Source organism: Oncorhynchus tshawytscha, linkage group LG19, assembly GCF_018296145.1.
Source record: "Oncorhynchus tshawytscha isolate Ot180627B linkage group LG19, Otsh_v2.0, whole genome shotgun sequence".
Classification (NCBI taxonomy): Eukaryota; Metazoa; Chordata; class Actinopteri; order Salmoniformes; family Salmonidae; genus Oncorhynchus; species Oncorhynchus tshawytscha.
The window spans coordinates 33,546,949-33,572,811 of record NC_056447.1 but is presented as its reverse complement, the minus strand read 5'-3'; the positions used below and the strand labels follow the sequence as shown (position 1 = coordinate 33,572,811).

Below are 25,863 nucleotides of genomic sequence, written 5' to 3'. Positions count from 1 at the left end.
CCTTTAAATATAAACATATCGGTCTAAACTCGCCGTGCTTGAATGAGAACGTTTATCTCATCCACCCTTCAACACCAGACACCAATACGCGCGTACACGCTCACAGACGCAAAACACGCACGGCGTCTGGTACAGTGGATTGCACCTCGTCAAAACAACACGGGGGCGAGCATGCATGCTCCTGGAATGACTCCCGCAGGATAGGTCGCTGGCGCATCGCACAACTGCACCAAAATGCCTGTTTGGTCAGTGCAGACTGAAAAATCAACAATGATATAGACTATGGGTTTTATTGCAGATAGGCTATACAGTTGATCAATGCTATATCCACCTCATTCTATTATAAGCAACACGATCAGGAGAAGGAACGGTGAGTAGTGTGCGATGGATGTGTGTGTACAGTCAGTGAACTTTACTGTATGGGTAGGATATTTATGGTCCATTTTTTAAAGGTATGTGTGTCTGTTGATTGAGCACGGTAAAATGGCCTACATTCGCATTGTTTACATGGGTTTGTTTGTTTGCATATTCCGTAGCGCACATGTTCAAATTGCCTACTTCACGTGTAATCTAGGCTACGTCCCTCCCTATGACATGGACATCGTGTTCTGTGGGGATACATTTCCTTTGTGTAGGCAAGCCTGTAGCCTGCGCATCAACAATTTTATAACACATATGTATAGAGCAAGGATATGATTATGTAGCCTAAGGGGTTCTCATAAATGAATGAAGTGAATGCCTTCGTTTGCAAATGAAAAATATCGATCTGTGGATTATGGAAGGGAAGGAACCTCAGCCGCTCCGCAAGAACAAAAGCAGAATACCCAGACTGGCGTGGTTTGCGGGGCAGACAGACCGAAGGGAGTGTGTGTGTGGATTCTCTCGGCCTGGTATTATTACTATTTCTTAGATGTCATCCAAACACTGTAATCTCCAGTCACAATAAGCATATGCAAAAAGGGCGTATATGTTTTGTTAGTTGAATTAATTACATTTTTTTTTAAAAATTGGGTTGTAGGTTCCTATTCAATTGTAACACACCAGGAACTACTTTAGAGTTACTATGCATGATGTGCATACAGTCTATTTAGGTTTGAAATGAGACTGGTTTCTAAAGCAATGTTATCTAGTAAGGTAAAGGATAACATTCAATATCTACTGAAGGAGGAATACTGCAAGGACACAGGGGTATGCATTTTAAATGGAATTTTATCTATAATTGAAAACATTTGTTTTTTCATTATCTTTTTTAATGTTCAAGATCAATACACAACACCAGAGTATCACAACTGCAATGACCATTCATTCATAACAATACAGTTTTATCCAATAAGTTCATCAAAAATAATAAACTGGGTAAGTCAGTGCCCTCAATTGTCTCAGTTCAGTTCCTACCACAATGTACCAGTCAAATGTCTCTCTAGAGAGAAGAGGCGACGATGATGATGATTGTAGACGCTATTGACGACAAGCCCCTTTAGATGGCAAAGTAGATTGTAGAAGATGGCAGGTGGTGCTGGTGATGTAGAATCAAGGGGTGTGGGGGTACAAAACCATGCAAAACCAGTTAGGATCCTCTGTTCACAAACATCAATGGAAAATACATCCCAATTCCCTTCTGGTTTAGCACACTGATTACCTGAGCACTTGATTCTTCTTTAGTTGAAAATACACTAAGAATACCAAATATTTCGACCATCTTCCTAATATTGAGTTGCACTCTCCTTTTTGCCTCAGGACAGCTTTAATTGGACTCTACAAGGTGTCGAAAGCATTCCACAGGGATGCTGGCATACGTTGACTTCAATGCTTCAATGTGTCAAGTTGGCTGGATGTCCTTTTGGTGGTGGACCATTCTTAATACACACTGTTGAGCGTGAAAAACCTAGCAATGTTGCAGTTCTTGACTCAAACTGGTGCGCCTGGCACATACTACCATACCCTGTTCAAAGGCACTTACATTTTTTTGTCTTGCCCAGTCACCATCTGAATGTCACACATACACAATCCATGTCTCAATCGTCTCAAGGCTTAAAAATCCTTCTTTAATCTGGCTCCTCCCCTTCATCTACACAGATTTAAGGGATCATAGCTTTCACCTGGTCAGTCTATGTCATGGAAAGAGCAGGTGTTCTTAATGTTTTGTATACTCAGTGTATATTTTACAACTTTTTCCTACGTTTAAGTTCAGTTATCAACTTTCAATATTTCTAGTTTTCTTCTAAGTTTCTTTCTGCTTCACAGTTCGTTGGCACTCTCTACAAAGTAAGGTGGAAAGAGAGCGAGATCAACAAACTCTCAACCCATACAATTAGTGTAAAGAAGTTAGTGACTTTCAGAATTAGCACAATCATTACTAAATAACTGTGTGTTTTTTAGAAACCTTATGACACCAGCATTACAAATTGTAACAGCCCTATGTCCCAATATCCTTCGTATAGAGTAGACATTGAAGCTTGGTTATTGTGGAGCATTAGACTTGTTTAAAAGAGGGAAATTCATCTGTAATTCATCTCTAGTCTCAGATACATCCACTGTATTACCTGTTTTATATTCAAGACAACTCTTTATTGATAGCCTACTCTTAGCTTAATTAACAGTGTGCCTAGATTGTATTTTTCCCAATGACCAGCTGTTGGCGCCCTATTATTGCAACCTGGACTCAGTAGTAGATGTCACATAGTAAACATATATGCAGGAAGATCCAATTAGTATGATATCAAATAAAATTGTATTTGTCACATACGCCGAATACAACAGGTATAGACTTTACCGTGAAATACTTACTTACGAGCCCTTTCCTAACAATCCAGAGTTAAAAAGTGAGAAAAATTCACAAAAATAAAAAAGGAAATATTAACACAATAAAGTAACAATAACACGACTATATACAAGGAGCACCGATATCGAATCAATGTGCAGGGGTGTGAGGTAGTTGAGGTAATTGCAGCAATATGTACATGTAGGTAGGGTTAAAAGTGACTAGGCAATCAGGATAGATAATAAACACAGTAGTAGCAGCGTATGTGAAGAGTGTTAAAGTGTGTCTATGTGTGAGTGTGTGTGTGGTGTCAATATGTGTGTGTGTGATATGTGTGAGTGTGTGTGTGGTGTCAATATGTGTGTGTGTGATATGTGTGAATGTGTGTGTGGTGTCAATATGTGTGTGTGTGATATGTGTGAGTGTGTGTGTGGTGTCAATATGTGTGTGATATGTGTGAATGTGTGTGTGGTGTCAATATTTGTGTGATATGTGTGAGTGTGTTTGTGTGGTGTCAATATGTGTGTGTGTGTGATATGTGTGAGTGTGTGTGTGGTGTCAATATGTGTGTGTGTGTGTGTGTGTGTGTGTGATATGTGTGAGTGTGTGAGTCCAGTGAGTGTGCATAGAGCCAGCCAAGCAGTTGCCGTACCAAGCGGTGATGCAGCCAGTCACGATTCTCTCAATGGTGCTGCTGTAGAACATTTTGAGGATCTAAATCTTTTTAGCCTCCTGAGGGGGAAGAGGCATTGTCGTGCAATCTTCACGACTGTTGGTGTGTTTGGACCATGATAGGTCCTTAGTGATTTTTATTTATTTTATTTATCCGTTATTTTACCAGGTAAGTTGAGAACACATTCTCATTTACAGCAACGACCTGGGGAATAGTTACAGGGGAGAGGAGGGGGATGAATGAGCCAATAGTAAACTGGGGATTATGAGGTGACCTGGACACAGGAGCTCTCGACCCACTCCACTGCAGCCCCGTTGATGTGAATGGGGGCATGCTCTGCCCTTCATTTCCGGTAGTCTATGATCAGCTCCTTTGTCTAGCTGATTTTGATTTATTTTTTCACCTTTATTAAAGGTCAGGACGTGACAGGAATAAACAAGCATACAGTCAATAACACAATAGAAAAAAGAGAGAGTCTATATACAGAGTGAGCAAATGGCGTGAGGAGGTAGGCAATAAATAGGCCATAGTAGCGAAGTAATTACAGTTTAGCAGATTAACACTGGAGTGATAGATGAGCAGATGATGATGTGCAAGTAGAAATACTGGTGTGCAAAAGAGCAGTAAAGTAAATAAAAAACAACATGGGGATCAGGTAGGTAGATTGGGTGGGCTATTTACAGATGAGCTATGTACAGCTGCAGCGATCGGTTAGCTGCTCAGATAGCTGATGTTTAAAGTTAGTGAGGGAAATATAAGTCTCCAGCTTCGGCGATTTTTGCAATTCGTTCCAGTCATTGGCAACAGAGAACTGTAAGGAAAGGCTGCTGAAGGAGGTGTTGGCTTTGGGGACGACCAGTGAGATATACAGTGGGGCAAAAAAGTATTTAGTCAGCCACCAATCGTGCAAGTTCTCCTACTTAAAAAGATGAGGCCTGTAATTGTCATCATAGGTACACTTCAACTATGACAGACAAAATGAGGGAAAAAAATCCAGAAAATCACATTGTAGGATTTTTAATGAATTTATTTGCAAATTATGGTGGAAAATAAGTATTTGGTCAATAACAAAAGTTTATCTCAATACTTTGTTATATACCCTTTGTTGGCAATGACAGAGGTCCAATGTTTTCTGTAAGTCTTCACAAGGTTTTCACACACTGTTGCTGGTAATTTGGCCCATTCCTCCATGCAGATCTCCTCTAGAGCAGTGATGTTTTGGGGCTGTTGCTGGGCAACATGGACTTTCAACTCCCTCCAAATATTTTCTATGGGGTTGAGATCTGGAGACTGGCTAGGCCACTCCAGGACCTTGAAATGCTTCTTACGAAGCCACTCCTTCGTTGCCCGGGCGGTGTGTTTGGGATCATTGTCATGCTGAAAGACCCAGCCATGTTTCATCTTCAATGCCCTTGCTGATGGAAGGAGGTTTTCACTCAAAATCTCACAATACATGTCCCCATTCATTCTTTCCTTTACACGGATCAGTCATCCTGGTCCCTTTGCAGAAAAACAGCCCCAAAGCATGATGTTTCCACCCCCATGCTTCACAGTAGGTGCAACTCAGCATTATTTGTCCTCCAAACACGACGAGTTGAGTTTTTACCAAAAAGTCATATTTTGGTTTCATCTGAACATTTGGATCATCCAAATGCTCTCTAGCAAACTTCAGACGGGCCTGGACATGTACTGGCTTAAGCAGGGGGACACGTCTGGCACTGCAGGATTTGAGTCCCTGGCGGCGTAGTGTGTTACTAATGGTAGGCTTTGTTACTTTGGTCCCAGCTCTCTGCAGGTCATTCACTTGGTCCCCCCGTGTGGTTCTGGGATTTTTGCTCACCATTCTTGTGATCATTTTGACCCCACGGGGTGAGATCTTGCGTGGAGCCCCAGATCGAGGGAGATTATCAGTGGTCTTGTATGTCTTCCATTTCCTAATAATTGCTCCCACAGTTGATTTCTTCAAACCAAGCTGCTTAGCTATTGCAGATTCAGTCTTCCCAGCCTGGTGCAGGTCTATCATTTTGTTTCTGGTGTCCTTTATCAGCTCTTTGGTCTTGGCCATAGTGAAGTTTGGAGTGTGACTGTTTGAGGTTGTGGACAGGTGTCGTTTATACTGATAACAAGTTCAAACAGGTGCCATTAATACAGGTAATGAGTGGAGGACAGAGGAGCCTCTTAAAGAAGAAGTTACAGGTCTGTGAGAGCCAGAAATCTTGCTTGTTTGTAGGAGACCAAATACTTATTTTCCACCATAATTTGCAAATAAATTCATTAAAAATCCTACAATGTGATTTTCTGGATTTTTTTTCTCATTTTGTCTGTCATACCGATGATGACAATTACAGGCCTCTCTCATCTTCTTAAGTGGGAGAACTTGCACAATTGGTGGCTGACTAAATACTTTTTTGCCCCACTGTACCTGCTGGAGCGTGTGCTACGGGTGGGTGTTGTTATCGTGACCAGTGAGCTGAGATAAGGTGGAGCTTTGCCTAGCATAGACTTATAGATGACCTGGAGCCAGTGGGTTTGGCAACGAATATGTAGCAAGGGCCAGCCGACTAGAGCATACAGGTCGGAGTGGTGGGTGGTATAAGGAGCTTTTGGTGGCAAAACGGATGGCACTGTGATAGACTGCATCCAGTTTGCTGAGTAGAGTATTGGAAGCTATTTTGTAAATGACATCGCCGAAGTCGAGGATCGGTATGATAGTCAGTTTTACGAGGGTATGTTTGGTGGCGTGAGTGAAGGAGGCTTTGTTGGGAAATAGGGAGCCGATTCTAGATTTAGTTTTGGATTGGAGATGTTTAATATGAGTCTGAAAGGAGAGTTTACAGTCTAGCCAGACATCTAGGTATTTGTAGTTGTCCACATATTCTAAGTCAGATCCATCCAGAGTAGTGATGCTAGTCGGGCGGGATGCGGGCAGCGAACGGTTGAAGAGCATGCATTTGGTTTTACTGGCGTTTAAGAGCAGTTGGAGGCCATGGAAGGAGTGTTGTATGGCATTGAAGCTCGTTTGGAGGTTTGTTAGCACAGTGTCCAAAGAAGGGCCAGATGTATACAGAATGGTGTTTTCTGTTTAGAGGTGGGTCAGAGAATCACCAGCAGCAAAAGCGACATCATTGATATATACAGAGAAAAGAGTCGGCCCGAGAATTTAACCCTGTGGCACCCCCATAGAGACTGCCAGAGGTCCGGACAACAGGCCCTCTGATTTGACACACTGTACTCTATCTGAAAAGTAGTTGGTGAACCAGGCGAGGCAGTCATTTGAGAAACCAAGGCTGTTGAGTCTGCCGATAAGAATGCAGTGATTGACAGAGTCGAAAGCCTTGGCCAGGTTGATGAAGAGGGCTGCACAGTACTGTCTTTTATCGATGGCGGTTATGATATCGTGTAGTACCTTGAGCGTGGCTGAGGTGCACCCGTGAGCAGCTCGGAAACCAGATTGCACAGCGGAGAAGGTACGGTGGGTTTCGAAATGGTCAGTGATCTGTTTATTAACTTGGCTTTCGATGACTTTAGAAAGGCAGGGCAGGATGGATATAGGTCTATAACAGTTTGGGTCTAGAGGGAGAGGTTGTTGTCCTGGCACCACACTGCCAGGTCTCTGACATCCTCCCTATAGGCTGTCTCATCGTTGGAGTCATTTGGATTCGTGCGCGGCCACACAGTCGTGTGTCAACAGGGAGTACAGGAGGGGACTAAGCATGCATCCCTGAGGATCCCCTGTGTTGAGGGTCAGCGTGGCAGATGTGTTGTTGCCTACTCTCACTACCTGGGTGTATTTGTATTTATAAATAACTGAGTTTTATGACAGTGAAAATTATTTTGATAATGTTTGCACAAGATAAAATCAACATGGATTATATCCTATATTATAGAATAACCAAAAAGGATTATGATCATATATTTGCACACCACAAAATGTCAGTATAAATTATTATCATCCATGACAGAATATAATCATTAGGATGCAGGTCCCTGATAATTTGCTCTGTTTATTTCAGTTGAGTTTGAGGGCCACATTCCAACAAAGATTCCTGATCTACCCCCTTTAACTGAAGTCACAGTGGCAACACTATTTGAGGAAATAGAGAACCAGTGGGTGGTCTCTGACTCTTTAGACATCAGTCTATCAGATGAGAAATCAATTGCCAATGATGATGATGAAGATTATCATCCACCTTCAGAGTTGGATGTTCCAGCACAAGTGGCAGCTCGGCCCGTGGACACAACTCTAGACAACCTATCAAACAAGAAATCCAAGATTCCACCAATGGGTAAGCCATGTGGTCCCAAATGCAAGAGGCAATGTAGTCAGAATATTTCAGAGGGTAGGCAAAAGGTTATATGGGAAAAGTATTGGGAGATGAAGTATAAGGAGAAGAGGACATGGATCTTTCACAAGTGTTTTTTCTGACAACATTGGCCTAAATGAAAGCTTGACCTGGAGGTGTGGTGTACGACTTCGGGGACATCCTCCATGTGGCTGCAACTTCCAATGCAGGCAAGAGCACTGAAGAGCACTGAAGAAGTTTTACTTAAAAATGAAATGTTACATAAAAATGAAATGTAACTATTCAGCATTTTATCAATTGTAGATAAATGTAATTTGCATCCTCTAATGAATATGAACATGTAAATATGTTTCAAATGTATTCTTAAAGCTGTAATTCATTTATTCATTCAAAAGTGTCATTTGAAAAAATACAAATAAAATGCTTTTTATTAGCAACCTCATGGTAATTTAAAAAAATCATTTCTACTACCCTACATCATACATCTATCATGTTCCATCATTATATATTACAAGACAGGTAATCATTTCATGTAATTCAAATAATTGCAGTGCTGCTTTTAACATGTATTCTTATAACAAGACATGGGCTACTTGTGAAACACAGTATGTAATGTGACTGACGCAGAACCTACATCTCTATGTAAATGCAACTGGTATCTTAGTGGAAGACACACAAAGGATGCAGTTTAAACTCTTTTACACTGTTGGTAATTACACTGCTCTTGTATTAACAGCATAAATGTATAGTAAACTAACAAATTAAAATTGCAGATACTGCTCTTTGTTTTGGTATTACCCTACAATTTATAACATACCATGCCAAGGAAGAAGGCATTAACTGCCGTTTAAGGGTCAAAGGTCATGTCAGAGGTCAGGGTCAACATGAATAAAAAAATGTACTCATTGTAAGGCAACAGATCATTACATCTCCAATGATCTCCCTATAATTCATTTGGCTGGACAATTAAAAACTTTCAAGACATTTTTCTCAGTTCCACTCTATGAGCAGTTACCGCCTTTTTGCTTGGGAGGGCAGCAAAGACTTCACATTGATTGGAAACTGCGTTCTCTAAGCTTTCCTCAGCATGACTTGATCCCCGTCTTCCTGCTTCACTGTTCTCAGGCGAACTGCAAGGTTAACACTACCGAACGTGGGACCTCAACTTCTAGTCAACAGTGTTGAGTACTGACCGAAAGGATTCGCTTAGTAGATACAATAGACATCCAGTCATTGCGCTAACGCTAGTTAACATTGGGGAAACAGTCTCTAACTTCCTTCATACTGGACACTCATACATAGAGATATGGTGAAAACAATGTGTGGGGAGGCAGAGGCACAGAGACTCACATCAATACCTTTGTCAGATAACACTGTTAAACAAATTATTTATGCTACTGCTAGCAACAAGAGGAAACTCAAAAACTCCCCAGCTTATGCTCTCCAAATGGACGTTAGATGTGAGGGCTGAGATGCCCATACATTGACTTTGGTCCGCTATACATGTCGTGGGATGCTATTCACGAGGACATATTGTTCTGTCTCACGATTCCCGAGCATGAAACGGCACAGGGGATGGATGTTCTGTGTGCTGCATGGCGATATTGATGAAAAACAGGATTCCATGGGATTGAATGGTGGGCTTTTGTACAGATGGGGCTCCATCTATGGCGGAACGGCAGGCAGGCCTCTGCACTTTAGCAACTGGCGGCTAAAGAGCTGAGCACAGAACTCGGAGATACGCTGCAGCAGGTAACTTCGATTGTAAACCTGAAATTTGCAGGTTGCCATTTATTGGGATAGATCTTGTCCTGGAGGCAACTTTGCAGGGTGGTCACTCGCTGGCCTAGCCACAAAGTCATAAAACCTAACCTTACCCCTAACCTTAACCACACTGCTAACACTGTGCCTAACCCTAACCTTAAATTAAGACCAAAAAGCTAATTTTTGTTTTCATAAATGTTTTAACATAGACAATTTTGAGTTTGCGGCCGGCCCATCAAGCGGAAACCTCTCAGCTCTGCCTCCAGGACAAGATTCATCCCAGTAAACATCCCACATTTGGTCTGAGGTAGTGCAGATGTGCATACTTGCTTCCAATTGTGACAGTTTTGTTTTGAGCTATAGTACTCTATGGTTTGCGCTTTGTTGAGACCCAATGCGAATGCTATGGACCTATCCCTAATGAAGCCCTTCACTGCATCCCACAGCATACAGGGGTCCCACACGCTGATGGTTGGTTAATGCTAATGAAATCTAGTAATTGTTCTTCAAATTCCTTTTTAAATGTGTAATCCAGAGCAATGATAGGTTAAACCGCCAACGTGCTGCATGCTTGGAGATGGCCATGGGTAATAGATCTATACATTAACTTATTTGAATAGGCCCTTTGAAGTGAAAGGATAACTTCAAAAGGAAGGATTCATAATTTGCCATTAATCATCAACCACCACCTCATTTGCCCATTTCCCCAATGCCAAAAGGGCAAGATGCTGGTCTCTCCCCTCAGTCTGCCCTGATCTGTTAAGGCTGTGCTTCCAAACTGCATAACAATTGACACCAATTATTAGTCATATGTCAGCTAAATCTATTGTCAGGGTAGATAATTGATCATAATATGAGCTGTCGTAAATGTTCAGTGCATACACAGACAAAATAGAAATGTTACTTCCGCTTATAATCTATTTACTTTTGCAATTGATTATAAAAAGTTTTTAAAAAGTTACTCATTAAAAGTAATTCTCCCCTCTCCAAGGGATCCTCCACCTAAGTTAGTGTACTGAAAATTACACATGGCAACAATTAGTATCCCCTTTACCTTTTGTAGTAAAACATGATGATGCAATGACATGTTAATATATTTGTTGGAAAAACGAGACGCAGTGGGGTCCATCATTATTGGCTCCCAAGTGGCGCAGCGGTCTAAGGCACTGCATCTCAGTGCTAGAGGTGTCACTACAGACACCCTGGTTCGTTCTAGGCTGTTTCACAACCGGCCGTGATCGGGAGTTCCAAAGGACGGAGCACAATTGGTCCAGCATCGTCTGGGTTTGGCCAGTGTAGGCCGTCATTGTAAATAAGAATGTGTTCTTAACTGACTTGCCTAGTAAAATAAAGATGAGCAAAAAATATGTTATAAAATAAATTATACAAATACTGAGCTACTGTTTACTGTATGCAAAACAAATGGGGAAATTATATATTTTTATACTAATACAATTGCTCAGAGAAAGATTGTGTTTAACAAGCAATAAAAAAACAATCTAAAAAAAGATAGGGGTCAAAAGTATTGGTATCCCTGTTTTCAGTACTCCAGCACCCTACCGAGGATAACGACACTGAGCCTTTTTATAAAATGTTTTATGAGATTGGAGAACACGTTGAGAGCGATCTTAGACCATTCCACCATTCCATATAGAATCATTCCAGATTCTTGATAGTGGCAAGGTAGCCTAGTGGTTAGAGCGTTGGACTAGTAACCGGAAGGTTGCAAGTTCAAACCCCCAAGCTGACAAGGTACAAATCTGTCGTTCTGCCCCTGAACAGGCAGTTAACACTGTTCGGTAGGCCGTCATTGAAAATAAGAATTTGTTCGTAACTGACTTGCCTAGTAAAATTAAACAAATACATATATATCCTTCATTTGTGCTTATGGAGTGCCCTCTTCAATTGAAACCACATGTTTTCAATGGGGTTTCAAGTCCGGAGACTGAACAAAATGTTGATTTTGTGGTCAATTAACTATTTCTTAGTGAATTCTGATGTGGAATAAGTTAGTCCTAAATATTTAAAAAAAGGAAAAGCATTGTATTTGGTGTATTTGGTACATCATTCACTAAACCCTAAGCCTCAACTAAATGTTGTAATAAATCATGTGTAAATTGAGCAAGTTGAGGTGACTAAACTGCTGGAGTAACCCTGTAATGTAAACTGTCAAGGTCAAAACATGTTGATAAAACAGTAGCTATGATCGGGAGAAGTCTGTCCATAATAAAGCGCTGCTCTGCCTTCTTAACAACACTATCAACAAGGCAGGTCCTACAGGCTCTAGTTTTGTTGCACCTGGGCTACTGTTCTGTCGTGTGGTCAGGTGCCACAAAGAGGGACCTTGAAAAATTACAGTTGGATCAGAACAGGGCAGCACAGCTGGCCCTTAAATGTACACGGAAAGCTAACGGTAATAATATGCATGTCAATCTCTCCTGGCTCAAAGTGGAGGAGAGTTTGACTTCATCACTGCTTGTTTTTGTAAGACGTGTTGACATGCTGAATGCATCGAGTTGTCTGTTTAAACTACTAGCACACAGCTCGGACACCCATGCATACAGTACCCCAAAATACATGCCTCCAAAGCGTTCTTCACAATCCCCAAGTCAAGAACAGACTATGGGAGGCACACAGTATTACTTAGAGCCATGGCTACATGGAACTCTATTTCACATTAGGTAACTGATGCAAGCAGTAGAATCAGATTTTTTTTAAACTGATATAAATTACACCTTGTGGAACAGCATGGACTATGAAGAGACACATACACAGGCACAGACACACATACACATTTGTATTTGTATTTACTATGGATCCCCATTAGCAGCTACTCTTCCTGGGGTCCAGCAAAATTAAGGCAGTTTATACAATTTTAAAAACCTTACAATAAATTCACAGATTTCATAAAACACTGTGTGCCCTCAGGCCCCTACTCCACCACTACCACATATCTACAGTATTAAATCCATGTGTATGTATAGTCCGTATGTTATCCTATGTGTGTGTACAGTATGCATGTGTCTGTGCCAATATTTGTGTTGCTTCACAGTCCCCACTGTTCCATAAGGTGTTTTTTTAATCTGTTTTTTAAAAATCTAATTTTACTGCTGGCATGAGTTACTTGATGTGGAATAAAGTTCCATGTAGTCATGTCTCTATGTAGTACTGTGTGCCTCCCATAGTCTGTTCGGGATTTGGGGACTGTGAAGAGACCTCTTGTGGCATGTCTTGTGGGGTATGCATGGATGTTCGAGCTGTGTGCCAGTAGTTTAGACAGACAGCTCGGTGCATTCAACATGTCAATAACTGTCATAAATAAAAGTAGTGATGAAATCAATCTCTCCTCCACTTCAACCAGGAGAGATTGACATGCATATTATTAATATTAGCTCTCTGTGTACATCCAAGGGCCAGCCGTGCTGCCATGTTCTGAGCCAATTGCAATTTTCCTAAGTCCTTTCTTGTGGTACCTGACCACACGACTGAACAGTAGTCAAGGTGCGACATAACTAGGGCCTGTAGGACCTGCATCTCTTTGTTGAGTGTTGCAGTCATTTCAGTCGCTGTAGTAGCTGATGTGTATAGTGTTGAGTCATCCGCATACATATAAACTCTGGCTTTCCTCAAAGTCAGTGGCATGTCATTAGTAAAATTGGAAAAATCTAGGGGCCTAAACAGCTACCCTGGGGAATTCCTGATTCTAACTGGATTATATTTGAGAGGCTTCCATTAAAGAACACCCTTCTGTTAGACAAGTAACTATTTTTGTTACGAGGGGTGGAACAGGGAAACCCAAGAGCAGACTCAAACGAGGAGACTGGGATGTAACCAAGGTTATTATTGAAACACAGGGGGAGATGGATTGCAGGCCAGGGGAAGCTCGGGCGGGTTGCAGCAAACCAGGTGCAGAGGCGGAGGCTGGAGCGAGAGGGGTTGGGACAGGGTAAGCAGGTCCGGAGAGGAATCCAAGGGAGCAGTAGAGTGGGGAATCCAGGACAGAGTAGAAGAATGACGAGATGTGGAACTGGAGACATGGACCAGAGTTAGAGCGGGCAAAACTGTAGTGGATAGGAAAATCTTGTCAGGCAAGGAAAACAGGCACAACATAATAACGGGATCTAAACAGTAACAAATGGCTAGAAACTATATACTGACTGAGCAGAGATCGTGATCTGGCAACGTGGAAGAGGCAGGACTGAGTATATGTAGAGGTCTTGATTATGGACAGGTTGCAGCTGGTGGGGATCTGCTCTGACTCCAGCACACCTGTCTCCGCCCCCACAATCACACACACACACACACACACACAGAGGGAGAGAGCACTGGGGGAGTGGCGGCAGGTCAAGGAGACACAGGATGAGCACTAGAGGGTGTGGCAGGAGCAGATGTGACACTTTATCCCTATTATAACAGGGAGTGTAAAGCCATAACACATATGTTTTTCCAGCAGTAGACTATGATCGATAATGTCAAAAGCTGCACTGAAGTCGAACAAGACAGCCCCGACAATAATTGTATCATCAATTTCACTCAGCCAATCATCAGTCATTTGTGTAAGTGCAGCATTATCTGCAGCATTAGTAAAGATGTGATCAATACATGTTGATGATTTAATTCCTGTGCTGTTTGTAGCTACCCTGGTAGGTTGACTGACAACCTGATCCAGGTTTCAGGCACTGGTTACAGTTTGAAGTTTTTTCCTGAGTGGGTAGCTTAATGATAGCTAGTCAATATTTAAATCACCCAGAAAATATACTTCTCTGTTGATATCACATACATTGTCAAGCATTTCACACATATTATCCAGATACTGAGTGTTGGCACTTGGTTGTCTATAGCAGCTTCCCACAGGAATGGGCATTAGGTGAGGCAGATGAACCTGTAGCCATATTACTTCAACAATATTTAACATTAGATCATCTCTAAGCTTTACAGGAATGTGGTTCTGAATATAGACCGCAACACTGCCCCTGTTGGCATTTCTGTCTTTTTGGTAGAAGTTATAACCATGTATTGCTACCACTGTATCATCAAAGATATTATCTAAGTGAGTTTCAGAGATAGTCAGAATATGAATCTGTTACAAGCAAGTTATTGACTTCATGGACCTTGTTTCTTAGGATACATATGTTAATATGGGCTATTTCTAGCACTTTTATGGGTTGCTTGATTGTTTTTAATGCTTTACTGGGAAGCTTTTCAGAGGTAGACTTACTCATGTTATTTACATTGGAGCTGATAGTGCAGGGTGAGCTGCATTAAGTGGTCTTCCTACTATTGCACACCGCCTCAGTGCTAACAGTGTAACTCTGGTTTATAGGCTCATGATTTCTGCTTACAATAGCTGTAGGATAAACAGATGCAATTAGGGGTACATAAATTAAATGACTTACTGTACATTGTGTTTGCCAATGCCCCTAAGATCATTTACATTTGATGCAGCATTATATCGACTCATTGTCACAATGGTAGGGATTAACTGAGCTGGTCTTGGATCATTTACCAGTCATTGTTTCAACGCAGCCTTGAAATATGTGGACAGAGTCCAGGAGCCAAGATGATTTGGATGGACTCCGTCATTCCTGTAGAGTATCTTCTGTTTCCAGAAGGTGTCAAAGTTATCAATAAAAGTGGCTCCATCAGAGCTACAGTAGTCTTTTAGCCAGATGTGTAATGCCAGCAGTCTGCTGAGTCTTTCACACCCGCAGCCCAAAGATGGTACTGGACCTGAAATTATTGGCTGTTTTTTTTGTCTTTTAATGCTAAAATCAGTTCTTTAAAATCTATTTTCAAATGTTCCGAGCTAGCCCTCCTGATGTCGTTTGACCCCACATGGACTACGACAGTGTCAGCTCCCGGCATCTGTGGTAGAACAGTCAGAAGCAGCCTTGTTATGTCCTGTACTCATGCTCCTGGGTAGAACAGTCAGAAACAGCCTTGTTATGTCCTGTACTCATGCTCCTGGGTAGAACAGTCAGAAACAGCCTTGTTATGTCCTGTACTCATGCTCCTGGGTAGAACAGTCAGAAGCAGCCCTGTGATGTCCTGTACTCAAGCTCCTGGGTAGGACAGTTAGAAGCAGCCTTGTTATGTCCTGTACTCATGCTCCTGGCTCCTGGGTAGAACAGTCTGAAGCAGCCTTGTTATGTCCTGTACTCCTGCTCCTGGGTAGAACAGTCTGAAACAGCCTTGTTATGTCCTGTACTCCTGCTCCTGGGTAGAACAGTCAGAAGCAGCCTTGTGATGTCCTGTACTCATGCTCCTGGATAGAACAGTCAGAAGCAGCCTTGTTATGTCCTGTACTCATGCTCCTGGCTCCTGGGTAGAACAGTCTGAAACAGCCTTGTTATGTCCTGTACTCATGCTCCTGGATAGAACAGTCAGAAGCAGCCTTGTTATGTCCTGTACTCATGTTCCTGGGTAGAACAGTCAGAAGCAGCCTTGTTATGTCCTGTACTCATGCTCCTGGGTAGAACAGTCAGAAACAGCCTTGTTATGTCCTGTACTCATGCTCCTGGCTCCTGGGTAGAACAGTCTGAAACAGCCTTGCTATGTCCTGTACTCATGCTCCTGGGTAGAACAGTCAGAAGCAGCCTTGTTATGTCCTGTACTCATGCTCCTGGCTCCTGGGTAGAACAGTCTGAAACAGCCTTGCTATGTCCTGTACTCATGCTCCTGGCTCCTGGGTAGAACAGTCAGAAGCAGCCTTGCTATGTCCTGTACTCATGCTCCTGGGTAGAACAGTCAGAAGCAGCCTTGTTATGTCCTGTACTCATGCTCCTGGCTCCTGGGTAGAACAGTCAGAAGCAGCCTTGCTATGTCCTGTACTCATGCTCCTGGGTAGAACAGTCAGAAGCAGCCTTGTTATGTCCTGTACTCATGCTCCTGGCTCCTGGGTAGAACAGTCAGAAGCAGCCTTGCTATGTCCTGTACTCATGCTCCTGGGTAGAACAGTCTGAAGCAGCCTTGTTATGTCCTGTACTCATGCTCCTGGGTAGAACAGTCAGAAGCAGCCTTGTTATGTCCTGTACTCATGCTCCTGGGTAGAACCGTCAGAAACAGCCTCGTTATGTCCTGTACTCATGCTCCTGGGTAGAACAGGGTTTTTGCATTGGGGACCGAGCTGTTTCTCACCATAGAGCTGCCTATGATGACAGCTGGGGATGTTGAATGGGCCGGTCTCTCAGGCAGCATCATGGTCTGGTGAGGCTGGGGGCTCCAAGGATCTGAACCCGAGGTATAAGCCACTGGAATGGGAGACAGAACCGAAGACGAAGAAGCAGGAACCTCTGGATCCAGGGCGACAAAGCTGTTTCTGGTCTGTGTCAGTTCCGGGCTCAACATCTCCATGGAGACCCCCGTTGCCAGAGGACGCCTTCTTCGAATTCCACGGCGAGTGACTTACCTCCATGGACGGTTTGGTTGGGTCGAGAACAGCTTCGTTCTCCAGGGAAGGGGAAAACCCATTCGGTGATGGAACCCTGCCTAGCACCGGCCAGTCGGCTGTGGAGAGCCGACACGGCGGCGAAACTTCCAGCAGACCAGAGCGACGTCCAAATACTGGGTGGAAGAAAAATAAAAGTAGGTGGGTGTGGGTTCCCCAGTAGCTTATGTAGGTTTGCTACTTGCGTGCTAAGAGTAGCTACTTCACTCATGTAGTCTTCTGCAAGCAGTTGCTACATTGAAAGTCAGAGTGGTCCACATTGTCCCGGAACAAAGCAAAGTAAACACAGCTCCTGCAACCTTGGAAACGTTCAATAGTGGCCTCCCTTTAAGACCGCCGAGCCAGCTAGGCTAGCTGGGCTTTCAGGTCTCTCCCCCTGTACGGAATCTGGCAGGATCCTGGAACAGATAGCTAGGCTAGCTGGGCTTTCAGGTCTCTCCCCCTATACGGAATCTGGCAGGATCCTGGAACAGATAGCTAGGCTAGTTGGGCTTTCAGGTCTCTCCCCCTATACGGAATCTGGCAGGATCCTGGAACAGATAGCTAGGCTAGCTGGGCTTTCAGGTCTCTCCCCTGTACGGAATCTGGCAGGATCCTGGAACAGATAGCTAGGCTAGCTGGGCTTTCAGGTCTCTCCCCTATACGGAATCTGGCAGGATCCTGGAACAGATAGCTAGGCTAGCTGGGCTTTCAGGTCTCTCCCCTATACGGAATCTGGCAGGATCCTGGAACAGATAGCTAGGCTAGTTGGGCTTTCAGGTCTCTCCCCCTATACGGAATCTGGCAGGATCCTGGAACAGATAGCTAGGCTAGCTGGGCTTTCAGGTCTCTTCCCCTATACGGAATCTGGCAGGATCCTGGAACAGATAGCTAGGCTAGCTGGGCTTTCAGGTCTCTCCCCCTATACGGAATCTGGCAGGATCCTGGGACAGATAGCAACGCTCAGAGAAATTTAGATCAACAGAGCCACAGAATTCAAAGTAAAATAAATGTATATAAAAACACTGTCAGCTTTTAAACCAAGGTCTTTAGTTCATGTTTTGGTGTTTGATAGCGTTCAACAATAACACATACGTTGTGCTCTGATGACGTTAAAGGTCAAGACACACACTGCACACATGGATGTTTAATTGTAAATATGTGATAGTGGAGTAGTAGTATGAGGGAACACACTAAATGTATTGGATAGTGTAATGAAATGTAATATCATGTAATATTTTTAATTGTACATGACTACCTTAATGTTGCTGGACCTTGGCAGCAGCTAATGGGGATCCTTAATGAATATAAATACAAAATACACGTTTAGTGCAAGAGATCTACGTGCTCGTGCCTGTCATGTAGTGAACGCACACTATGAAGCGAGTAGAATGAGTGGCTGTATGCGCTTACCATTAGTTATTTTGATAACAGCGAAAATACATTGATGAAATCCATGCATCAGAAATGAGAAAGCATCCGAAATTAGAAGGTTATTAGATGTCGTTCTAGTTTAATTTCTCTCTTTCAATAAATTTCTCTGCAATCCAGAAAATGTTGTGTACTAAAGATGACATTGTAACCACACAAAAACATTTAGAATATAATTGTCAACCTGAATTAGAAACACTGTGCTGACAACCTTTATCTCCTAAATTGAATAAATTACACAGTACGCTACAGTGCATTCGGAAGGTATTCAAACCCATTGACTTTTTCCACATTTTGTTACGTTACAGCCTTATTCGAAAATGTATTAAATAGTGTTACACACAATACCCCATATGACAAAGCAACGTTAGCAAATATATCTTCTTGGGTATGACGATCCTGACTAGTCTCCCAGTACCTGCCGCTGAAAAACATTCCCAGAGCATGATGCTGCCACCACCATGCTTCACCGTAGGGATGGTGTCAGGTTTCTTCCAGATGTGACGCTTGGCATTTAGGCGAAAGAGTTTGATCTTGGTTTCATCAGACCAGAGAATCTTGTTTGTTCTGAGCCTTTTGGCAAACTCTAAGCGGGCTGTCATGTGCCTTTTACTGAGAAGTGGCTTCCGTCTGGCCACTCTACCATAGGCCTGATTGGTGGAGTGCTGCAGAGATGGTTGTCCTTCTGGAAGGTTTTCCCATCTCCACAGAGGAACTCTGGAGGTATGTCAGAGGGACAATCGGGTGCTTGGTCACCTCCCTGACCAAGGCCTTTCTCCCCTGATTGCTCAAATTGGCCAGTCGGCCAGCTCTAGGAAGAGTCTTGGTGGTTCCAAACTTCTTCCATTTAAGAATGATGGACGCCACTGTGTTCTTGGAGATTTCAATACTGCAGACATGTTTTGGTACCTTTCCCAAGATCTGTGCCTCGACATAATCCTCTACAGGACAATTCCTTTGACCTCATGACTTGGTTTTTGCTTTGACATGCACTGTCAACTGTGGGACCTTATATAGACAGGTGTGTGCCTTTCCAAATCATGTCCAATCAATTGAATTTACCACAGGTGGACTCCAATCAAATAGAAATATCTCAAGGATTATCAATGGAAACAGGATGCCCCTGAGCTCAATTTCAAGTCTCATATGAAAGGGTCTGAATACTTAAGTAAATAAGGTATTTCAGATTTGTATTTTCAGTTTGTCATTATTGGGTATTTTGTGTAGATTGATGGTGATGATTTAAAAAAAATAATTTTGGAATAACATGTAACTTAACAAAATGTGGAAAAATGGAAAGGGTCTGAATACTTTCAAATGCAATGTTTAAGTTTTTTTTCACGCACCATCATTTGTCTCGTTCGCCAAGCACGACACACCACACATATTGATGCGCTCGAGAAATGCATACAGTAGCAAACTTTCAACCACTTTTGAGACAAGAAAGCATGGTACTTTCAAATCAAAATCAAATCAAATCAAATGTATTTATATAGCCCTTTGTACATCAGCTGATATCTCAAAGTGCTGTACAGAAACCCAGCCTAAAACCCCAAACAGCAAACAATGCAGGTGTAGAAGCACGGTGGCTAGGAAAAAACTCCCTAGAAAGGCCAAAACCTAGGAAGAAACCTAGAGAGGAACCAGGCTATGTGGGGTGGCCAGGTGGAGATTATAACAGAACATGGCCAAGATGTTCAAATGTTCATAAATGACCAGCATGGTCCAATAATAATAAGGCAGAACAGTTGAAACTGGAGCAGCAGCACGGCCAGGTGGACTGGGGACAGCAAGGAGTCATCATGTCAGGTAGTCCTGAGGCATGGTCCTAGGGCTCAGGTCCTCCGAGAGAGAGAAAGAAAGAAAGAGAGAATTAGAGAGAGCACACTTAAATTCACACAGGACACCGAATAGGACAGGAGAAGTACTCCAGATATAACAAACTGACCCTAGCCCCCCGACACATAAACTACTGCAGCATAAATACTGGAGGCTGAGACAGGAGGGGTCAGGAGACACTGTGGCCCCATCCGAGGACACCCCCGGACAGGGCCAAACAGGAAGGATATAACCCCACCCACTTTGCCAAAGCACAGCCCCCACACCACTAGAGGGATATCTTCAACCACCAACTTACCATCCTGAGACAAGGCCGAGTATAGCCCACAAAGATCTCCGCCACGGCACAACCCAAGGGGGGCCTTTCCGCCCCAGACAGAGGCCCGATGCAAGTGTTAACTGCAAGCTAATGCCTAAAATTTCCCGGCTGCATCCCCTTTGTGAGTCCGTAATCCCCCTAAAACAATCCATGCCTTTTGCGGACATTGGCCATTATGTACTTAGGCTGAATATAATAATTATAATTCCCTTCTTCACGTTGTGTGCCAGTGCACCTCTCACTCATATGGCTCTCAGTCACGTGATCGGGTCTTTGTCACAGGCTACAAGTGAAGACAAGCACATCGGGGACGCAACTGTGTGCGTCCTTATCCAATTCAGAGGCGCATATTGAAGATATTGGAAGAACTGTTCATATTTACTTTTCTTCAGCAAAAGCACTAGCACTATTCTATTCTGTGCGAGAAATAAATATTCCAAACATAGTTGAGGGACAGTTGCGGGATGCGATAGTTCCCAAATTAATACAACCACTAGCATCAAAAAACCTGTTATTAAGAAATGAGCCTGATGCAACAGATGAGAACATTTACCTTAAAATGTTGATGAACCATGAGGCTATTTCTTCACATTCTAAGCCTACTGCGCACACGGCAGTAGGCTATAAGCACAAATGTTCCATTAGCAGAAAATACCATTTTCAAAAGTGATCACAAATGAGATTATGCATGTAATTATTTTATTATAAAGGTGCATTTTTATGTTGAAAATGTTCTTCCCTGTCGTGTCTTTGGCATTATTAAACTGACAACTTATTTTTATCAAAAATTCACTGTAATTATTATTACGTGATTAAACTAACTTAATCATGTAACTGTAATTAACTAGGAAGTCGGGCACCAAGGAAGATATTCAGATTACAAAGTTATAATTTTCCTAATATAACTTTCAGATATTTAATATCTGATCAATTTGTCTTCCAACTAATGAATTATTCTTTACCTCACGTTAGTCTCATTCCAAACGTCGTAAATTGTTGGTTATCTGCACGAACCCAGTCTTCACTATGAGTCATCCATACATCAATTGTCTTAAATAATTTATTTACTAACTAAATAAATCACAGAAATGCATAAACAAACAGTAGATATAGTTACAAGGAAATGATAGCGGATGTGCCCTAGTGGGCTAAACCGGCATCGCGGCTTGGTGGACAAAAGGGAAGTGGGGGCCGACTGAGATAAAAGACACTACAAAGTTGATAATTATAACAATTGAAATGCTAATCCTTTGCACATGAACGCTCACTCATTGTAACGGTCTTCTTCCTCCTCTGACGAGGAGTAGTAGGAAGGATCGGAGGACCAAAATGCAGCGTGGTGTGTATCCATAATGTAATTTAATGAGAATGAATACAGAATACAAAAAGAACAAGAGAAACAAAATGAAAACAGAAACAGTCCCAAATGGTGCAAACACTGAAATGGAAAATAGAAAACAATCACCCCCATCACACAGATGGGAAAAGGTTACCTAAGTATGATTCTCAATCAGAGACAACTAACGACTCCTGCCTCTGATTGAGAACCATACCAGGCCAAACACAAAAACACCACATAGAAAAGGGAACATAGACAACCCACCCAACTCATGCCCTGACCATACTAAAACAAAGACATAACAAAAGAACTAAGGTCAGAACGTGACACTCATTCGGGAATAATTGCAATCAATATAGATATTTACGCTCAGTATGTCGTCTTGATCTCTGTTGGAAAGTTTGTTTTTGTTGGAGAGTTTGTCTGCTCTCTCTCTCTCTCTCTCTCTCTCTCTCTCTCTCTTTCTCTCTCTCTCCCTCTGCCATGGTTAGAATGGATAGTTCAGAGTAACATTCAGCAATGTCGTTATAGAATAGGTGTTTCGGCGGTTGTGGGTCTTCGCGTTCAATGATACCGAATTCCTAGCTGCAGACTAGTAATTAGTATCAAAAATGTGTTCTTATTCTGTCGGTTAGATAGTCTAAGAGTTTAACCACGTGATATGGTTAAGAATTCAGCAAGAGAAATGCATAGTCTCTACTTAAACCCTCTGTGATGAGGTACTGGTCTATACTCAAACCGTAGCCCTCTCGGTAATCGAGTTAAGCTTGGTCTAAAGATAAATTCCCAAGATGGGTGTTATTTTAATCTTGTCTTTACATATACAAAATAATATATGTGTGAAATTTGTTTTAATTTAGAATGGACCATTATCATGCACCTGTCTCGAAACAGGGGCCAGGGGAAAAATACATGTTATCTCTGCACTTAAATAGCGAATGGAGGACAATTTTCCCATGGTTAATTTTCATATAATCCTGTTTTAAAGAGTTGCAATGTGCTTAATATTAGGAAGGTTGAGAAATAAATATAATAGGTCTAGCCTATAGAAAGCTGTTGGGAACCTCCTCTTTTTAATAGAGGCCGTCACACAGTTTTCTCATGCAATTGCATAGCCTATAGAAATGTTGCGCAACATGAGCTCTTGGGCTCTCATGAAGTGTTTGATTAGATTTTTGATTACACTTGCATTGATGTCAGAGTGATTAGAGGGACAATAGAGTGCGGAATACCAGGCAGCTAGCAAGTTTGGTAGGCTACTAATGACCATCAGCAGCATCAGAGCTTGGAGAAGCCTACCATGACTAAACGGTCACATGGAATGTGACTGCCATCATGACTCGTGACTGCCGGTGTGGCGGTAATACGGTCACTGTAACAGCCCCATACCAGACTAAACGGCAAGCTAAAATAGGTGATGGATAAAGTAATGCTGCATAATCAACTTTGTCAGGATTTATATTTATTTGACCTTTATTTATGTAGGCAAGTCAGTTAAGAATAAAGTCTTATTTTCAATGACGGCCTAGGAACAGTGGGTTAACTGCCTTGTTCAGGGGCAGAACGACAGATTTTGACCTTGTCAGCTCAGGGATTCAACCTTGTAACCTTTCAGTTACTAGTCCAACGCTCTAACCACTAGGCCACCGGTGACATCAAGCTCCCTACACCGTCTTTTCCACAAGCTTGTGACAGAATCAGAGGAGGCCACCCACGATGATCACCTGGCTCACAGCAACATGCGCTGTCTGAGTAAAGGAAAGAGCTGGAGCAGTTCTATGAGCTGCATGACCAGGTTGTGGATTTTCTCAGAAAAATCGAAATCAGAGCGGCAGCTGACCACCTTCGTATTCTGAAAATATAGGAATTCCTCTCCAGTGTTGCCTTTTTTGGTGATATTCTGTCACTTAAATGGGCTAAATCTGCAGTTACAAGAGGGAAAACAGTTGTGGATGTGGTGAAAAAACTTGAGGCCTTTACTAGGAAGCTTGAGTTGTTCGATTTGGACTGGCAGGCTACTGCACTTCAGCACACTGAAGAAACAACAGGCAGAGGGACCAGGCCGCAGTATTGTCACAGAGGTGATGTAAGATTTCATCAAGAAGCTGAGGGATAACTGTCAGTATTAAATCTGCCAGAGGCCCACTTTCTGTTCACACAGACACAATAGAGTTCTAAGAACCTTCTATTCTGTTGCATAAAACAATAGTTTGATGCAATTACAGTATTATAACATAATCTTGAAATTTCTCCACCAATTAAAATGATTGTTTAAATTAATTACTCAGCTGGTGTAGTTTCTTTCCATCTGTTGCTGTGCGCCACTTGCATAACAAGTTAGCTATATTTTCCGCACCAGACCACCAGACCTATTGTTTGTGCTACGGTTGCAGCTTTACATTTCAGCACCACCAAATGGTCCACTGTCGGCTTTATTAGTTGACTGTTTCCTGCATTCTCTCTCGACTGCTTTTTCTTCTTCTAAAGTGCTACAGTTTTGTTTAATATTTGTCTTTGGAAATCTTTTGCGTTTAATTAATTTGTCTCTGCTTTAATCTTTTTTTTTAGGTATACATGTCTTTAGTAGCCTACTTCCCCAATCTTGCGAATATGAACTTGATATTTCCATGGGAAAATGACGAACATAACCTACCTAAGACTGATTGGGCTATCGCAGGGCTCCCCAACTGGCGGCCCGCGGGCCAAATCTGGGCCGCCAGCAATATTATTCGGCACCTCAAAGCCCCCAAAATGTATTATGAATATTAAAAATAATAGTAATAATAATTTAAAATGCAAAATGCAATAAAGGAAGTTACCCCACCTAAATAATGCAGGATACATTTCCACCATTCTAGTGTCCATTGCTTGTGTTTCTTGGCCCAAGCAAGTCTCTTCTTCTTATTGGTGTCCTTTAGTAGTGGTTTCTTTGCAGCAATTCAACCATGAAGGCTTGATTCACACAGTCTCCTCTGAACAGTTGATGTTGAGATGTGTCTGTTACTTGAGCTCTGTGAAGCATTTATTTAGGCTGCAATTTCTGTGGCTGGTAACTCTAATGAACTTATCCTCTGAAGCAGAAGTAACTGGGTCTTCCTTTCCTATGGCGGTCCTCATGAGAGCCAGTTTCATCATAGCGCTTGATGGTTTTTGCAACTGCACTTAAAGAAAATTTCTGAGGTTCTTGAAATGTTCCGGATAGACTGACCTTATTGTCTTAGAGTAATAATGGACTGTCATTTCTCTTTGCTTATTTGAGCTGTTCTTGCCATAGTATGGACTTGGTCTTTTACCAAATAGGGCTATCTTCTCTATACCGTCCCTACCTTGTCACAACACAACTGATTGGCTCAAACTCATTAAGGAAAGAAATTCCACAAATTAACTTTTAACAAGGCACCTACCTCATGAAGCTGGTTGAGATAATGCCGAGAGTGTGCAAAGCTGTCATCAAGGCAAAGGGTGGCAACTTAGAAGAATCTCAAATATAACATATATTTTGATTTGTTTAAAACTTTTTTGGTTACTACATGATTCCATATGTGTTATTTCATAGTTTTGATGTCTATACTATTATTCTACAATGTCAATATTTTAAAAATAAAGTAAAACCCTGGATTGAGTAGGTGTGTCTAAACTTTTGACTAATACTGTATCAGCGTGGTTGCTTTGCCATAATCAGTTCAGTTTTTATCAAGTTCTGTTTCAATATTAATCAGGCAAGGAGGTTAGCCCATGTAGGCTTGAGTCATTGTGTTACGGAATGAATGAAATGTAGGAAATAGCTTATCTTATTCTGTGAGGACTGGAAAATTCCTCCTTGAAGTATCTATCCACGTCATGGCCAGATTGGAAGGTTTTGTCCCGGTCTTAGTGGGTGATTTTGAGACTCGCCGGGTAGAGTAGTTTGAATCTTATTTCAGCATTGTAGAGGGCAGATTTAACCTTCTTTAATTACGCTCGCTTTTTGAATACCTCCACAGTGTAGTCAGGGAAGAGTTGGATGT

General features: G+C 42.2%; 1 protein-coding gene across 1 annotated transcript in view; it reads left to right on the top strand.

Annotated features, from left to right (window-relative positions):
- The first annotated feature begins 137 nt into the window (after positions 1-137).
- LOC112218662 (proline-rich protein 5) overlaps positions 138-25,863 on the top strand; it is a 56,322-nt gene continuing 30,596 nt past the window's right edge. The window contains 1 exon segment of the mRNA XM_024379656.2: positions 138-370. The gene's annotated coding sequence lies outside the window, so the exon portion shown is untranslated.